At 40.6% G+C, this 6,000-nt stretch overlaps 1 protein-coding gene across 1 annotated transcript in view; it reads left to right on the top strand.

Moving 5' to 3' along the window:
- Nucleotides 1–1,134: 1,134 nt before the first annotated feature.
- LOC135101075 (vacuolar protein sorting-associated protein 51 homolog) overlaps nucleotides 1,135–6,000 on the top strand; it is a 31,628-nt gene continuing 26,762 nt past the window's right edge. Inside the window, exon 1 of the mRNA XM_064004647.1 lies at nucleotides 1,135–1,298. The gene's annotated coding sequence lies outside the window, so the exon portion shown is untranslated. The remainder of the gene's footprint in view (nucleotides 1,299–6,000) is intronic.

Raw genomic sequence — 6,000 nt, 5'->3', positions numbered from 1 at the left:
GAGACAGCTATATAACAATTCAATACGTCTCAGAGTGACATACCAAACAGTAGTCAGTAGATAGGCTGACTGAATAATGCTACATGGATGAAGGCTGGCAGATGTGATATGCTAAGACCAGTGTGGCTATCCCGTTCACTATGTATGGTATGGGTATGGCTGCATGGACGGAGGGTGATATAATAAGGTTAAAAGTGGGACAGCTCAGAATAGCAGGAATAACACTTAAGATATGCAATCAAGCAGCAATGGGGGAAACCTTAAGAGGTGATTTAGGATGGAGGATATATAGACATGAAAAGGCACCTCTGAAAAATAAAAATGAAGACTGGCATGAAAAGTTTATCCATGAAATATGAGGAACAACATATGTTTAAAGTGGTAAACAAGAGTGACATGTTAGTTTGGTAGGTGCATTCGTGTTGAGAGAGAGAGAGAGAGAGAGAGAGAGAGAGAGAGAGAGAGAGAGAGAGAGAAAGAGTAAAACAAGTAGGCATAGGAGAGAGGGGGGAAGGGAGATCGAAAAGATAGAACACCTGATTACATCCAGAAATAATAAAAACAAACACATAATCATGACATTGGTAGGATACAGAATGATGCAAAGGAAGGATATGAACATGGGTACGAAGTAGTATAAGTAGAGAGAATGCAATAAACATAGAAGATAAACATAAAACAGGAAAGAAGGAAAGAAGTATAATTAAGCATAATAGTGCAGCGAGGGCATTGCGAAGTGTTATTATATACATTACAATGTAGAGTAAAATAATCAAATGTTTATGGTTAGAAGGAAAAAAAATGTATAACAACTGAACCAGGTGGAATAAGACGATGATTATGCGAAGTATTACAAGAAGACAAGCAGACGTGCGATAACATAATTAGATATTTAGGTAGAGGGAAGTTGTGGGAATTATCTTTTGATTTATAAAAACACCGATGCATTAGAAATAGGGATAATGTTATAGCAATTGAGAATGTAATTATTTTGCTACGTTTCAATATATTTCGTAATCAACAGATAGAAGAAATAAAGAAGAAAAAAAAAAAAACAAGGAAATAGTGCAGAACGTAACGTGTAAGATCAAGAAGATCAAGACATGTGTGTGCCGTTACAGAGACACATTTTTATCTTCCTAGTCGTCAGCCAGCCACCCACAGTCCCAGGTCTGAGGTCTGGTCTCCCACCGCCAGTTGTCAACACCACGTCAACAGGGAGGTGTGTGTTTGTGTACTGGTGTGCCTCGCCCTTCTACATGCTGCCCTGTTGGATTTAGTTGTGAGACATCGATAAAGTGAGTCCATTCTGTTGTGGATTAACGTGCTATTCTATTATGATTTATTATATTGGTGTTGAAATGCCCAAAGACCATTGTCTAACAATTGGTGTATGTTGATGGGCGGTTATGTTGTTTCGTACACTTCCAATTCCTTTGTTTATTTATTTTTTTATTTATTTTATTTTTTTTCCAGCACCATTTCGAACGACTTGGGGAAAGCAGGATAACTGCGAGAATTTTCCCAGACACGCTTTTCGGTATTGTTTTAGTAGAGGACCATAACCCTTTACACATTTAGAAGAATTGTTTTTGATTACCTTTATAAATACTGAGAAACTTACTTTATTGAAGTTTTCGTTGCAAGTTAATAGTTTCCATGATATAGGGAAGTTTTGTTAGGTGATGCTTGTAAGTTAGGTCAGGGTAGATTAGATTAGGTCAGGATAGGTTAGGTTAGATCAGGTTAAATTAGGTTAGGTTAAGATTGCCTATTTTTAACCTATAATTTCCATTCAAGTATCCTAAAATGACCTTTCTGTTCCTTTCCCATAAACCTTACTTCCTGACAAGTCTCCAAGCTCATAGGGGGATGAGGGGAGAAGAGGTAAAATGAAGTATTCCTGATGTGTTTTATGCTCAAAATAATTTACAACATAAAAAAACAATAATGAATATTAGTTTTGTACTCGAAATGCAGTTTGGGCCTACTGTAAAAATTTACCCAGACCTCTCTATAATGATAGATTTATCCAGACCACCACTAACTGGCCTGATCAAAGCTTTTGATATATTGAATATTAATTCGAGTATGACCAACCCAGTCCAACTGTGAGCATTGTGACTGCTGTGAATCATGATTCCAGGCTTCCTGAAGCCACTCCTGCCACACTTAGATCACTGTGGGCTAATTGGCTGGCCACTGACCTGTCTGGCTCTCCTGCCAGTGGTGCCGGTTTGCATATTGTATGCTGAAAATCCTCAATTTTGGCATCTTTTTATTGTGCTTGGCATTCAGAAAATATGTTTTTTTTTCTATGTAGGAAGGACACTGGCCAAGGGCAACAAAAATCTAATAAAAAAAATGCCCACTGAAATGCCAGTCCCATAAAAGGGTCAAAGCAGTGGTCAAAAATTGATGAATAAGTGTCTTGAAACCTCCCTCTTGAAGGAATTCAAGTCATAGGAAGGTGGAAATACAGAAGCAGGCAGGGAGTTCCAGAGTTTACCAGAGAAAGGGATGAATGATTGAGAATACTGGTTAACTCTTACATTAGAGAGGTAGACAGAATAGGGGTGAGAGAAAGAAGAAAGTCATGTGCAGCGAGGCCGCGGAAGGAGGGGAGGCATGCAGTTAGCAAGATCAGAAGAGCAGTTGGCATGAAAATAGCGGTAGAAGACAGCTAGATATGCAACATTGTGGCGGTGAGAGAGAGGCTGAAGACAGTCAGTTAGAGGAGAGGAGTTGATGAGACGAAAAGCTTTTGATTCCACCCTGTCTAGAAGAGCAGTATGAGTGGAATCCCCCCAGACATGTGAAGCATACTCCATACATGGATGGATAAGGCCCTTGTACAGAGTTAGCAGCTGGGGGGGTGAGAAAAACTGGCGGAGACGTCTCAGAACACCTAACTTCATAGAAGCTGTTTTAGCTAGAGATGAGATGTGAAGTTTCCAGTTCAGATTATAAGTAAAGGACAGACCGAGGATGTTCAGTGTAGAAGAGGGGGACAGTTGAATGTCATTGAAGAAGAGGGGATAGTTGTCTGGAAGGTTGTGTCGAGTTGATAGATGGAGGAATTGAGTTTTTGAGGCATTGAACAATACCAAGTTTGCTCTGTCCCAATCAGAAATTTTAGAAAGATCAGAAGTCAGGCGTTCTGTGGCTTCCCTGCGTGATATGTTTACCTCCTGAAGGGCTGGACGTCTATGAAAAGATGTGGAAAAGTGCAGGGTGGTATCATCAGCGTAGGAGTGGATAGGACAAGAAGTTTGGTTTAGAAGATCATTAATGAATAATAAGAAGAGAGTGGGTGACAGGACAGAACCCTGAGGAACACCACTGTTAATAGATTTAGGAGAAGAACAGTGACTGTCTACCATAGCAGCAATAGAATTGTCAGAAAGGAAACTTGAGATGAAGTTACAGAGAGAAGGATAGAAACCGTAGGAGGGTAGTTTGGAAATCAAAGCTTTGTGCCAGACTCTATCAAAAGCTTTTGATATGTCCAAGGCAACAGCAAAAGTTTCACCAAAGTCTCTAAAAGAGGATGACCAAGACTCAGTAAGGAAAGCCAGAAGATCACCAGTAGAGCGGCCTTGACGGAATCCATACTGGCAATCAGATAGAAGGTTGTGAAGTGATAGATGTTTAAGAATCTTCCTGTTGAGGATAGATTCAAAAACTTTAGATAAGCAGGAAATTAAAGCAATAGGACGGTAGTTTGAGGGATTAGAACGGTCACCTTTTTTAGGAACAGGTTGAATGTAGGCAAACTTCCAGCAAGAAGGAAAGGTAGATGTTGACAGACAGAGCTGAAAGAGTTTGACTTGGCAGGGTGCAAGCACGGAGGCACAGTTCTGGAGAACAATAGGAGGGACCCCATCAGGTCCATAAGCCTTCCGAGGGTCTAGGCCAGCGAGGGCATGGAAAACATCATTGCGAAGAATATTAATGGGTAGCATGAAGTAGTCAGAGGGTGGAGGAGAGGGAGGAACAAGCCCAGAATCATCCAAGGTAGAGTTTTTAGCAAAGGTTTGAGCAAAGAGTTCAGCTTTAGAAATAGATGTGATAGCAGTGGTGCCATCTGGTTGAAATAGAGGAGGGAAAGAAGAAGCAAAGTTATTGGAGATATTTTTGGCTAGATGCCAGAAATCACGAGGGGAGTTAGATCTTGAAAGGTTTTGACATTTTTTGTTAATGAAGGAGTTTTTGGCTTGTTGGAGAACAGACTTGGCATGGTTCCGGGCAGAAATATAAAGTGCTTGAGATTCTGGTGATGGAAGGCTTAAGTACCTTTTGTGGGCCACCTCTCTATCATGTATAGCACGAGAACAAGCTGTGTTAAACCAAGGTTTAGAAGGTTTAGGACGAGAAAAAGAGTGAGGAATGTATGCCTCCATGCCAGACACTATCACCTCTGTTATGCGCTCAGCACACAAAGACGGGTCTCTGACACGGAAGCAGTAGTCATTCCAAGGAAAATCAGCAAAATACCTCCTCAGGTCCCCCCAACTAGCAGAGGCAAAACGCCAGAGGCACCTTCACTTAGGGGGATCCTGAGAGAGGTTAAGGCATGAGAGCAGGTTAAGTAATTGCGCACATAAATGCAGCATCCAGCTTTGGATCAAAAATGAAGATAGAGAAAGTAGGAGGGAACAGAAAAGGGGCTACTGTCAGTTGCCTCAGACACCTGAGTTTCAGTAAGGAAAAGAAGATGAGGTTTAGAAGAGGAGAGGTGGTGTTTTACAGATTAAAAATTAGATCTTAGACTGTGAATGTTGCAGAAGTTAATGAAGAAAAAGTTGAGGGAGGTGTCAAGACACTTAGGGTCGTCGACAGAAAGGCAGTCCGACCTGGGGATATTTATGGTCCCCTCCCCAGATGGGGACTCCGAGGCTGGTGTAGGAGTTGCCATGATGATTTAAAAATTTTTGGGTGAAGGGTGTGTGTGTTATTAGGTGCTTGTAGTTTTGTGTGGAGGAAGAGAGTTGTCTTTAGAGGGCAGACTGTGACTGCCCCCTTGTGTTGTGAGACACAAAGGGAAACGTTCAGTGAGGTCACAGCTGGGTTTAATGATAAGTTCACAGCACCCCCTGAACAGTGCTTTAGACCTCACTGGGAGTAATTATTGTTTTGGCAGGTGTCTACTGCCTACTCCTAGGTAACAATACTTGGATGCAACTCAGAAAAATCTTGTAACAATATTTGGATGCAACTCAGAAAAATCTAGTTCCAAAAAGATGGTCTTGGTCACCTTTTTATTCAGCTGAAATATGTAGATCAGTTGCCTTTAATGCAGAAAGGCCATATAGTATTTCATGGCATAATCATGTTTGCATGCAACAACTTTACTTTGAATATAAATCTAGCATAGCTAGACTTATTGCATAATCAGGTTTCTCTAATCCAGTGACAACTTTTGTCCACCTTCTATGCACTGACTCTAATACCTTTACTTCCTTTAGAAAACCAGTACATGCCTATACCAGAAATGGGGAACTGAATTCAAAGAGGGATTTTTTGTGGCTTTTTGTGTATGGAAACTAAGAAATCAGGCAACCTGCAAAGGGTTGATTGCAGCACACCCCAGGACATTCCAGTCAGTATGCCCCTGTTGAATAAAGAGAACTGCACATTTTAAGACATTGTACAATCTCATGACTCAGCAATGGAGCACAATAAGTTGATGTGTTTCTGGCAGCCCTTAGTATCTAGCAATGTTTCTCATAGACTGAGACTTCATCTCCAAGTGTAACTTCAGGTAGTTTGCAAATATCTTAAGACTGGAAGAAACATTTGAGGCAACATGAATAACATAAATAAGAAACAGTGTATATTCTAACATGGGCCTTTGGGGTACACCAGTGAAGACTAACATCCTTTAACTATTGGAATTCATAACTGAGATAAATGTGTCTTCATGAGAGGAAATCTTTAAACCATAACTGAGATAAATGTGTCTACCTAAGAGGAAATCTTTAAACTGATTTAGAATGT

The sequence above is a fragment of the Scylla paramamosain genome, chromosome 6, assembly GCF_035594125.1.
Source record: "Scylla paramamosain isolate STU-SP2022 chromosome 6, ASM3559412v1, whole genome shotgun sequence".
Classification (NCBI taxonomy): Eukaryota; Metazoa; Arthropoda; class Malacostraca; order Decapoda; family Portunidae; genus Scylla; species Scylla paramamosain.
This window is presented reverse-complemented; position numbering and strand designations above follow the sequence as displayed.